The sequence below is a fragment of the Dioscorea cayenensis genome, chromosome 16 (assembly GCF_009730915.1).
Source record: "Dioscorea cayenensis subsp. rotundata cultivar TDr96_F1 chromosome 16, TDr96_F1_v2_PseudoChromosome.rev07_lg8_w22 25.fasta, whole genome shotgun sequence".
Taxonomy (NCBI): domain Eukaryota; kingdom Viridiplantae; phylum Streptophyta; class Magnoliopsida; order Dioscoreales; family Dioscoreaceae; genus Dioscorea; species Dioscorea cayenensis.
In genome coordinates this window covers 307579-320557 of record NC_052486.1, presented here as the reverse complement: position 1 = coordinate 320557, position 12979 = coordinate 307579, and the positions used below count along the sequence as shown (strand labels likewise).

General features: G+C 35.6%; 1 long non-coding RNA gene across 3 annotated transcripts; it reads left to right on the top strand.

The window, feature by feature from the left end:
• The first annotated feature begins 7183 nt into the window (after positions 1-7183).
• LOC120279502 lies at positions 7184-12712 on the top strand. Of its 3 annotated transcripts, XR_005541937.1 has the most exons (7): positions 7184-7351; positions 7492-7553; positions 7747-7867; positions 9244-9296; positions 9503-9767; positions 10063-10134; positions 12251-12712. It is a non-coding gene; the product is annotated as an uncharacterized LOC120279502 (long non-coding RNA). The 3 variants fall into 3 exon arrangements; XR_005541938.1 differs by lacking the exon at positions 9244-9296 and having other exon boundaries at positions 10063-10098; XR_005541936.1 differs by lacking the exon at positions 9244-9296.
• Positions 12713-12979: the final 267 nt, after the last annotated feature.

Below are 12979 nucleotides of genomic sequence, written 5' to 3'. Positions count from 1 at the left end.
ATGTTCCTCCTTTATTAAGCTTTTCTTTCTCAGTTCAGATTCCCCAAACGGTGTTAAAAGTGGGGTTAGTTAGCGTTAGAAATTACAAGATTACCCCCTGAGTAGAGAAACTTCTCCGACCACGCGAAATGATGAGAATGCCCTCTAACATCTTGGGAACCGGCCACATTTGGACAGTTGGATTTGCGAACGATTGAGAACCGTGAAACCCTTCTCCACCAGAGGAGCGACTTTTCGTCTTCTACACATTGTGGTGAAGCCAGTGGAGAATCTTTTCCCCATTGTTTTCTTCTTCGCGACCATCATCCTTCATCTTCGCCGAATTCGTTGTTCTCTCATTGAAGGTCATCCGTTGAAGAATTTTTTCCAAGGAAAATCTCAGTCGAGAGGTGAGAACACATGCCTGGATTGGGCCTTCAAGCAAGATGACAACAATGCTATGTGTGGTGTATAGTTTTAGTATTTGCAATTTGGATGTTTATCTCATGTGTAGCATTAGTCAGTTTATGTGTAGAATGCAACATTTCGTGATGTGTATTTGGTTATGTTTCTCATTCAGTTTGTCTATTTTACTGTGTATTATTTTCACTTGTTGTATAATATAAGGTGTTTGTGTTTAAGTTATCGATGTATTATGTGTGTTTTTTTCGACAACAGAAGATGGCGACAACGCTAGTAAATGCATGGTGTTATCTTGCTTCTGTAGTGGAAATGATCTCCGCATTGAGGAAGGAAATGAACAGGTGGCATTGGGAGATATATACTCCAACGAACCCCTTTTGGTCATTTGATAGATGTCACACCCATCATGCAGGAGAGAGGGGTGCTTGACACGCTGCTGCAGGTGTATGATGATTGTAGCCAGCGCTTCGATATAGGAGAGAAAATGCTGTCATTCAGGGCAAAAAATGTGGCACTTATTCTCGGTCTCCGCTGCGAAGGAGATATTGTATTGTTCACTCACGAGATGGCCCAATGCGAGTTTGAGCAGACATTTCTCAATAAAATACACAACTATCATCGTGACGCAATTAAAGAAAACCTATTTAGGCTTGTGCGGTGAGGGGGAGACATTTATGAAGCTTATGGTGATCTACTTCATGACGACCAAGTTCTTCCGCAATACTTCTCTCAATGCGCCAATAATCGCGGTAATGTACATTGATGATCTTGCCTCACTTAGCCGTTATGCTTGGACCCATGCCATATATAGGTGGTCAATTACCGGTCTCCCGACGACGGATACACGTGTGTAGCTGCGGTGTAAAGGAAACTACACCATCGCAGGTTATTCGAAAGGGTGCGCCGTTACCCTCATCATTTGGTTTTATGAGGTAACAGGCAGTGTGAAGAAACAACGCCTGAGAAGGACACCCTGAATAATGTGTTATAGGAAAAACAATTTCATAAAGACGGCTTCAATGGTCCTCTGTTGAAGTCGCTTTAAGGGAAATAAATAAGTTTGTTATCTACCTATATGCTATGTTTGCAAAATATGTGCTATGAGTTATTTACCATGTATAATCATTGTTTTGTGTTTATAATAATATTTTCATGTGTATAAACCTATTTTCATGTGTAGTATAATTTATTTGTGTGTATTTTAATGCTTTCATGTGTATATCAAACTTTTCGTGTGTATAGTAATGTTTTCGTGTGTATAGTAATGTTTTCATGTGTATAATAAGACTTACATGTGTAATATATGACCGATTCATCACCTTTTGCTTTGCAGTTCTATGAACTTGTTCCAGCCAATAATGAGGAGAATGCATTGGTTGGCGTTACCAGGAGGGAAGCCCAAATGCAAGGGTCTGAGAGGTCGTTTGAAGTGGGCAATAGAAACCAAGTCTAATTCTCATCTGTTTCATTGTTAACGACAGCAAATACTACATGAAAGAGACTCTCATTGTCATCTTTGTCGGTTGCACCTAACAAAATCCCGTCGTACTTGGCAAGCAAATGAGTTCCATCAATAAAAAGTAATGGCCTGCACCCTTGCTTGAACCCCAACAAACATGCCCGAAAAGAGAATAAAGCTCGTTTAAATCTTTCACCACCATTCTCAATGATGATATCACTGTTGGGCTTCGTCTCTGCCACTTTGTTCGCATATATACCAGAGAAGCAAATCATAACTATTAACCTCGCTACAATGAATGACATCTCTAACAATCTCCTTCTCCATCCAAACACGCTCATATGGTAGGCGAACACCATGGTCCTGTAATATGTCTTTCTGTATGATGACAACTCTATGCAATGGACACTCCTTGAGTTTCTGCATTACACGTTCAGAGACCCATTTTTTGCTTGCTTTAGGGTACATTATTGTACCTATGCCTCCACCGCAAATGTGTGTTGCTTGCATTGTTTTCACTCGGAAGGTGTCTACGTTTCCCTCTTTGGACGCATGCACGTGCCATTGGCAATCCAAGTAGTGCACTTGATGGTCACCCGAAGTTTATCGATTTTATAAAAGTGAAGTCAAAATTTTGTCTTATAGCATTGCTGTGTAGGCAATGTTTGAACTAATCTGCATTGTCAAAGCGTTGGTCTACTTTTAAAGTCTAGCTATCAAATGTTTGTAAAGACCGAGCAATACTAAGAGTCTCCACAGGAGGATGTTGGGACAGGAAAATCTCGACATCGGCATTCATGCTTTCAGAGAAGGAGTCCTTGTGTGACAATGCATAACATAGACAATATCACTAACAATGTGTATTACACATAAAACATAAAAAAACTACACATAAATATATAGTATTACACAGGAAGTATTGATATTACACAGTAACTATTGGTACTACACTGAAATTTAATTTAATACACATAAAAGCGTTTAAATACATCGCAACACACAAAATAAAAGTAATCATAGTTCTCATTAGTGTATTATGATGGAATCAATGAGCCCGAATTTCCATCCGCTGAGCCACTCACATCCTCGACAATGATGTCCACGACAGTCTTGTTGAAAGTATGGTGTATATGACACATGCGTTGAAAGTTTGCATTCAACTTAATTGGGAAAAGTGTTTTGTACGAGTCAGGTGTCACGAACTTCACCTTTACCCGAGAAATGTCCAGTGCCCATTGCTCACATATGTCACCCATGACTGTTTTCCATGAGCTCAATACTGTGAATTGAAACAGACGTTCTTCTCCTTTGTATCGCATCACGACACAAAAAGTTTCCATTGATTATGAACGCCTGTATCGAATTTGAAAATCTCCAAAGGTTATTGGTTGTTAGTACAATAGTTCTATAAATTAAAGGATGAGATGATGCAGAACCTAAGAAAGTACTTTCCACAACCTCTAGTAGATGGAGAATAAGAACAAGAAGTGAAGTGAAACAAAATGAACAAATTGACTTTTCCTACAAATTTAAACTCTTGACTATCAAGAATTGGAGGACAAAAAACCAGAAAGCTTCAGCAACAATGTGAAGAAGTAAAAGAAAAATTACAAAAGCTTCTGACAATGAAACTTCCTTAGGATTTAATTGTATTTTTCTCCCAAAAAGAGACATGGAGGGAAAAATCCCTCTAACTTTTTGCTTTTCACACAAAGCATTCTTAGAAATTCACACGAATTTAACTAATGGTCTTGATGCCAGGAATTGAAAGGAAATGGGATGAATAAAAGAGGGACTATATGGAATATCGGAAAATTATAGGGACTAAACAAAAAAAAATGAAACTTTCAGGGACTAAAATATAATTTTTCTAATAATAATAATAATAAAATTATTATTTGTTAAAATAATTCTTATGTACCACTACAAGAAAAATTTCAAATCGGCACAGTAAAATTGGCACGGAAACAAAATCGTGACAAATTTGTTACAACATTTGATACGGAACTAAGAAACAGTGCCAAATATATGAATTTTTTTTTAATTTTTTTTAATTCGGTGCCAAATACCGTGCCAAATATATAAATTAAATAATTTTATATGACAGTGCCAAATATAGTGCCAAACATATTTTTAAAAAAACATAATTATATTATTACTGTGCCAAATATCGTGCCAAAAATACAAATATAAGAGTATATTGATACCGTGTCAAATACCATACCAAAATATAAATATAATATTATATTACTTCCGTGCCAAATACCGTGCCAACAATATAAAATATAATAATATACTAATATCTGTGCCAAATATGATGCCAAAAATATAAATATAATATTATATTATTACTCGTGCCAAATACCGTACCAAAAACTAAAATATAATAATATATTAATACTGTGCCAAATGTCGTGCCAAAATATAAATATAAGAGTATATTGATACCATGTCAAATACTATACCAAAATATAAATATAATATTAAATTACTTCCGTGCCAACAATATAAATATAATAATATACTAAGATTGTGCCAAATACCGTTCCAACAATATAAAATATAAGGAATATACTAATATTGTGCCAAATACGGTGCCAAAAATATAAATATAATAATATATTAACACCGTACCAAATATCATGCCAAAAATATGAATATATTTATGTATTAATACGGTGGCAAATACAGTGCAAAAAATATAAATTTAATAATATATTAATACGGTGCCAAATACGGTGCCAAAAAAACTTATATTATATATAATTATATATATACTTGTATAATTATATATATAATTATATATATAATATATTATAGTGGAAATTGCCAAAAACACCTTGTAAGTTTGCAATATTGCCAAAAACACCCCGTTAGTTTTGCACTCCTCAAAAACCCCTTCCTTTTGAATTCAATGATTTTTTAAACCCTCCAAACATCTAATAGTGATTGATAGAATTAATTTGGAATTTTTTGGACGAAATTGTCCCTTGCGTGGGAAGTTTTGGCAAGTGTGACAGGATTTGACTATAATGCCCTTGGGTGCAATGAGTTTCTATTTAAAAATGAAGCTTCTATTTAAAATATGAGGTATGAGGTTCTGTTTAAAAAATGAGTTTCCTGTTTAAAAAATGAGTTTTCTATTTAAAAAAATGAGTTTTTGGTTTAAAAAAATGAGTTTTCTGTTTAAGAAATGAGTTTTCTGTATAAGAAATGAGGTTTCTGTTTAAAAAAATGAGGTCTCTGTTTAAGAAATGAGTTTTCTGTTTAAGAAATGAGGTTTTTGTTTAAAAAAATGAGGTCTCTGTTTAAGAAATGAGTTTTTTGTGGTGTATTTATCACCCCCAAAAATCTCTTTTATTGCATTAGGTTTTGGGCCGATGAGACAAAGCATGCTGACTCACAATCACGATCACGTTGCATGAAAAATGGGATTTCAAGTTCGAGAAAAAGGTGCAACCTTTCGATGCCTTCGCTCGACGACGAGGAGCATCGCGGTCTTCCCGAGGTCGACGGCTGAAGAAGATGAAAGAGATGAGGTCAACGACGGGGAAGACGATGAAAAGCGAAGACGAAGACGGCGAGATCGAACCCTCATCGGCCGCTTCCTCCCTCCGCTTCGTCACCGACTTAGGGCACCATGGATCCAAACCCCGGAATGATCCCTAACCCTAACCCTATTGCTATCCATGTCTGCGGTCTCCGCGATCGAGAATGGTTCCGTTCGAGTTCGACTCGTCTTTATCCGACGCCGCCACCGAAGACCTCACCACTCCGACCGCCGAGGAGCGTCGCCACCAGAGACCTCACCACTCCGACCGCCGAGGAACGTCGCCAACCGGATCGCCAACGCCGATAAAGATTTCTCCTTTAAGACCCCACACGAGCGAGGCCACCTCGAGATCGCTCGCCCGGGATCCGGAGCTCGAAAGACTCAGCGTTCGCGCGAGATCGATGACGATGAGATACTCAACGTCCCCTACTCAACGAGGTCTCTGTTTAAAAAAATAAGTCTCTGCTTTAAGAAATGAGTTCCCTATTTATATGCTTGTTTGTCTTTGTTTAACTATCAATGTTTCTGTTTAATATATTGCGTTTACGTTTAAAAAAGTGCTTAAATATCGTTGTTTTCTATTTAAATATGTACGAGTGCAACCTTTCGATGCCTTCGCTTGACGACGAGGAGCATGCGGTCTTCCCCGAGGTCGACGACGAAGAAGATGAAAAGAGATGAGGTCGACGATGCGGGGAAGGCGATGAAGACGAAGACGAAGACGGGCGAGATCGAACCCTCATCGGGCGCCGCTTCCTCCTCCGTTCTCGCTCACCGACTTAGGCACCATGGATCCAAACCCCGGAATGATCCCTAACCCTAACCCTATCACTATCCATGTTGCGGTCTCCGCGATCGAGAATGGTTCCGCTTTCGAGTTCGACTCGTCTTATCCGACGTCGCCATCGAAGACCTCACCACTCCGACCAGCGAGGAACGTCGCTAACCGGATCGCCAACGCCGATAAAGATTTCTCCTTTAAGACCCCACACGAGCAGCTACCTCGAGATCGCTCGCCCGGATCTGGAGCTCAGCGACTCAGCCGTCTAGCGAGATCGCCCTACGATGAGATACTCAATGTCCCTACTCAATGAGGTCTCTGCTTTAAAAAAATAAGCTCTCTGCTTAAGAAATGAGTTCTCTGCTTTATACGCTTGTTTGTCTTTGCTTTAACTATCGATGTTTCTGCTTAATATATTGCGTTTACGCTTTAAAAAAAGTGCTTAAATATCGTTGTTTCTATTTAAATATGTACGAGTGGCCAAGATTAATTGGTTTTTATATCCAGGATTAATTTATCACGTAAATATTTATTTTTCTGTTTAAATATTAATGTTTTTTTGTTTAAAAAAATGAGTTTTATGTTTAAAAATGAGGGTTTCGCTTAAGAAATGAGTTTTCTGCTTTTAAGAAATGAGTTTTTTGTTTAAGAAATGAGGTTTTCGTTTAAGAAATGAGTTTTTTTGTTTAAGAAATGAGGTTTCGCTTTAAGAAATGAATTCTCTGTTTAAGAAATGAACTCTCTGCTTTTAAACGAAAGTCTCTGTTTAAAAACGAAGATACGTGCAAAAGGAATCGAAAAAGAATGAAAAAAATATATCGCAAAGGTTTAAGAGCAATGATGGAATTTTCATAACGCAGGGGTAAAAAGGAAGTGAAACAAATAGAAGGAAGGGTTGTGATGAGATACTGCATGAGATACATTTGGGAAGTTTTGAAATTATCGAGGGGTAAACAGTAATTTTCCCTATATTATATAATTATAATTCCATCCGCTCCTCATCCTCTCCCTCTCTCGAGACTCCGACAAGCCGCCTCCATCTCCGCAGCCGATCGTGACGCCGACGACTGCCAGGCCGCCTTCCTCATCCTCTCCTCCTCCACTTGGATCCGATCGGCGACAATCATCACCATTGTTGCCATTTCGAGGATTTCAGGTATGATCCTCTTTACGCCCTCAACTTCGACGACGCCTACCCCGCCGGAGATCTATCTAAGTATTAGCGAGATATTTTGATGACGAGGGATTCATGGAATCCTCTGTTTGTTTGATTAGGTCTCACATTCTCTGTTGCAGTGATCTTGGAGCGTGGTGATTTCTCTCGGTGACAAGGGATTCATGGCTTTTTATCTCTTTTGGTATTGTTTTCAATTGATGTTATTTTAATGAATTCCTTTGAGCTGGATGCTGAATTGTGTGATTTAGGTGTTTGGTTTGATAAGATTGATGGTGTTTGATGAAATTTGTGGGTAATTGTTAATTTTTCCCTGATATTATATCATCTCTGCTGTGTGGTTTTTGATCTGTTTGTTTGATCGAATCTAATCTTAGCAAAAGGCTTTCCATGTGAAGAGCCGGCCTACAATTGGTCAGTTTGGGTGTTTGAGTTTGCAGCGTGCTTGGTGGAAGAGGGGGCTCTTTGTAATTTGCTGACAGAGCAGTAGTTACAGAGGTATGGCATTAGTTTTAACCTCTTGTTTGCTTGATTGATGTTTCTAGTTTGGAACTCTTGACTGCATTTTGCAAAATCATTGCTTTGGTATTTGGACAAATATATGTATTGGGAACTATAGCGAGACATGTTTAAAAATAATTGTAGGAAGTGGATAAGTTATCCAAGTTCTGCAGATATTGAATCACTATAGCTGTTTAACAAAGGCTTATAAATTGTTGATGTTATGCTAGTACTGTTTTGATGTTTTTTCTTATGTGGCTGCTGGGCAAATTATCATATTTACATGTCATATATAGGTACTTGTTTGTATTGTTCCATCTTTCCTGAGCTACTAGCTACCATCTGAATGGATTCATTGTTGCGAATCATTTATAATGGCTTAATTTGGAAGACAAATCTGATTAATTTGGGCATGTAGATATATCTTGAGCAAATGATATGTCTTCCCTTTGATATTTTTATTGTTTCATTCTATATTTTCTAGTGGTCTACATTATATTTTAGGTTACTATTCATTAAATTCTTAATGTTAGGTTTTTAAGGGGATAACTATGAGTAAGCACACTATGGTTATCTTAAACAAGATTTGAGTTAGAGTAGAAGACTCTCAAAATAGAGACTTGTTTTTTGGGATCTCATAAGATTTTCATTCTGGTTTATCCGTTAGATGTCAATATTTTTACACTGTGATGTTGTATAGTATAGCTTTGGAATTTAGACCGCAGTAAATTATTAAACCATCCTCAATGTACAACTGTCTATAAGTCTATTCAGAAAATTTTTTTGTAAATGTCAATTGAATGGTGGTATTATTTTCATTTTCCTTTTTAAAGACATGGGAAGGAAAATTTTTTAGTCCATAGCTCACCAGCCAAAAACTTAATGAAATAGTGGAATAAACAAAACGTAAAACATGATAGCACTCTTCAAAAGATTGTTCCCTTATGAGGAAGTATAAAATGGCATTTGAAGTCTATAATCTGAACCCAGTTTGAGGACATAATAGAAAATCTTTCAGTGTGTCCTTTATGTGAATTAAGGCCACAAGGAAAACTATCATTCTTCTAAATTGGCCTGTGGATATTTATACCCATTCTTTACTGAAAAAATGGTTCTGCATCTGTTAATAGCATGCATCAAGTGAAGTTGTTATCTACATTTAATGAAGAATATTGCTTGGTATATAAATTGTGATCCCCTTGTAAGGTCTGCAATTTTGACGTCATACTTACACCCTTTTGCACTCATCAGAAATCAGTTTGCAAATGATTTTTTGTGAAACAAATGCTGCAATATACTTCATTTGAGATCACAGGCAGTTTGTTCCAAACAATAATGGGAATCATAGTGAAATCTATGCTCATTGTTTGAAGGACGGAGCTCTAATGTTGATGGAAAATTAAATTTCTGCAAAATCTATGAACTAGTAAGCTGATTTATTATATCCCCTTTTGAGTTTAGTTTCTTTTTCCAGAGTTTATTTTTTTGAAGTTTCTAATTGATTAGGCTTACACATTTGAATTTCGTTCATACAAGAGTTGATAAATATTAATGTTTTGCTAAAATGATATTGTAAATTTTCTTCTGTTGTCTTTTAAAACTATAATGAGTTCATTTGAATTCTCAAAACAGGCATACCAAAGAGGTTGTTTATAATTGTAAACCCATTTGGTGGGAAGAAGGTGGCACCAGAAATATTCCAAAACGAAGTCATCCAGGTTGTGAACCATCATACCCAACACCGGAATGCATTAAAAGGTGCCAGGATAAGAACCTGCTCTGGGAAAAGACTAAGCATTTTGGTCTCAGTGCTTACAGAGTAAACTCCGATCCACATGATATCATGGCGGAGCTTTTTAAAAACGGTCCTATTGAAGTTGCTTTTACGGTTTATGAGGTATGGAAAACTGCACACAAACTAACAGTATGAATTTAGGAAAACAAACGTCTATTTATCCATTCTATTTATTAGGTTATCCTTAGAATTTTATCTTCTGTTCATTTATGTAAGTGAGTGAGACTAGTATGTATTTTTCATGACTAGTGAAATTGATTGGGTGGGGAACCAGTGATGATGGTGTAGATTATTGGGTCTGTTTCTCAACTCCATATAACTAACTAACTCATGAGTGGCAGCCGAGCCCAATTCGTCATTACTCATTTTTGTTTCTTCTGTGCTTTTTACATTGCAGCTTCTAGCCAACCAATGGAACAGAGGATGGGGTGATGTATGTCCTTCAAACAGATCTCTCTTGTCATGCAAGGTTTTTCTTTTAAGTTTCAAATTTTTATTTCCTTTGAGCCTTTTTTGTGTTTTTTTTAGTAATTAACCTACAATTCATGCAATTGCTGGCAACATGACTTTATATAGTTAACAAACAAACAAGTTGATTCTTTGTTAATTTCCTAAGTTCAACCTAATTAGCTAGCTAACATGCATGCTCCTCTTAAAACAGACCATATTATACAAGCCGTGTTTGACAGCCTTGAAATGTTTGGTTCAACTAATTCCTTTTATTTGAAGAAGAAGAAGAACAAGAAGAACAAGAAGAGGAATAAAGTACAACAACAATTTCATTACATCTTCCCAAGTCCATGCATGGTCAGATGACCAAGTATCTATAAGTGCATGCATGCTTGGCCTTTCATATCAACACAATTTGAAGAGATTTCATATATATATATACATTATTAAAAGCAATCATCATCACTAGATCATATATATAGTAAAGAAGAATGAAGATGATGAAGGGATTTTTGGTTATTTTTTACTTTTGATAGTAGTTTGTTTTGGCTTAAAGAATTAGAATTGCTGTAAGTTACATGGTTGAAATATTATCACACAAGATGATTGATTTTTCTATGAAAGGAACCTATATTTCATTTAAAGCTTTCTGGTAGATTGTTAGATTGTGAGATATTGTTTTGTTTAGCCGATAACCAAGATGTTAAATTTTGTCCTAGAAAGACATTGTAACCACTCATGCTTTTCTCATCCAAGTGACAGCTAGCCTAAGCCACATAAATGGAAATAGAGTTAAGTTCAAAGACCAAGACCTTGTCAACATGAACATCATGTATTGCTTTTCCTTGCAGATATGGTAGTGTTTTCTTTACTACTTTCCAATGTGTTGTAGTGGTTTGATTTCGGAATTGACAGGTTGTGTAAACCACAAAGCATATGTTTAGTAGGATTGCAGCACAAATATGAAACTTCACCTAGTATACTCTTTTATGTACTAGGATTTGCTGGAGGTTTCTTGTCGTAAAAAAAGATAGCAGGTGATCATATTAGCTTGTTCTAATAGTTCTCAGATGCATTTGAATTAGTCGAACTTGAGTTTGTCTCGATAGCCTTCATGCCAAGAAAAGACAATAGCTATCCTAGGATTTTAATAGAGAATTAGAATTTGGGTTGAATTATTAGACTTTGAATAACACTTGCATTGTTTCCAGCAACAAGAATATCATCAACATAGACTAAGACAATAGCGAGATACTGGTTTGTGTCTTAGAAACAATGCTGATTTAGAGTTAATGTAACCAAACTCTAGTAGACAGGAGTGCATCTTGTTGCAATATGCATGAGAGTTCTACTTAAGAACATATAGAGCTTGATTTAGAGTTAATGTAACCAAACTCTAGTATCCTCCAGACAACAGTTATGATCCTAGTTGCACTATCATGTAAATGGATCATAATCTTAGTTTGTATTTGTATTTGGTAATGAAATCAGAGTTTAATAATGTTCCTTTTTTTGTCACTCTTTATATATATATATATATATATATATTAAACTCATGGTGACTGTTAATGCTGATGCCAATGAACCAGTAAAAGCAGAGTAGGCTATATTAATAACTGTCACATATTTCTGCAGAAATATTGCATAATTGTTTTAATTATTAATTTCTTAATGAATTCCCTTAATGAATAGTATCAAATTAGAACAGAGCACTCTGATGATGCAAATGAATTCAAGTAGAGACTTATCAACAATACTTATTTTTGTAGAAATATTGTATAGTTGCTTCACTAAATGTTTTTTAAGGAATTTTTTGCTTAATTACATACAACTAATGTTGACTTCAATGAATCTCTATAGTTTTAATTTATCAACTTTATGAAATGACATCTTTCCTTGTTTCTTAAGGAATTCTAATTCTTTAAGCCAAAACAAAACACTTAGATGTTTGTGGTTACATATATACATTGAACTACTATTATAATTAGTTGATTAATTAATATGTGTGAAAGAAATAAAGCAGGCACTAACGCATTTGCTTTGTATTGATCATATAGTTTCATTCATGACCTTGTTTATTATTTACTTTTGATAGTAGTTTGTTTTATTATGATAATATGACTTATCATGACCAGGTGCCCTCTCTTGAAGTGAGTCAAAGGCCAGATGGCAACCAAGGCTGTAGTTCTCGGATTGAAACTTTCAGGTTCAGGCGTCTTCATCTACTGACATGACTTCAGTACAAACGATGTTACCTACATTAAATGAGGGAAGTGCCATTAATCAAATAGATCATTCTACACGACAAACTGAAGATTTCCTACAACAGCCGTTGATTAACACTCAAGCACAAAAAGAGTACTTAATGTTCATTATATGAATTTCTGGGGAAGAGACCCTGTTTTCGGCCATCGAAATAATCTAATTAAAATTTTTGTTCTGCAAATGTTATCAGCCTGGATCTTGTTTGTTCCCCAGCAACAAGGCTGCAATACTGAATTTTAATGGTGCATGTGGAATGGAGTTTTAATGTTGTTTTGATACAAGTGTTTGTATAGTTATACTACATGATTTCCAATGTATATATAGGGCATCTATATTTATTGCTAATTCAATAGGATGATTTTTGGTTGGTAATTAAAATTTTTTAATTAGTACAATTAAAAAATTTAAAAATTAAATTAAATTAATTTCATATAAATTATTTTTTTTTCACAAATTAAACAAAAAGCGTCTTAGAAAGCGTAACAAAAAGTTTTATTAAAAAGCGTCTAGAAATACTAGTGAAAAATATAGTATATAAAAATGCGTCTTAAAAAAATCGGGTGTAAAAATCTCGAACCAATAAAAAGCAGCTTACAAAA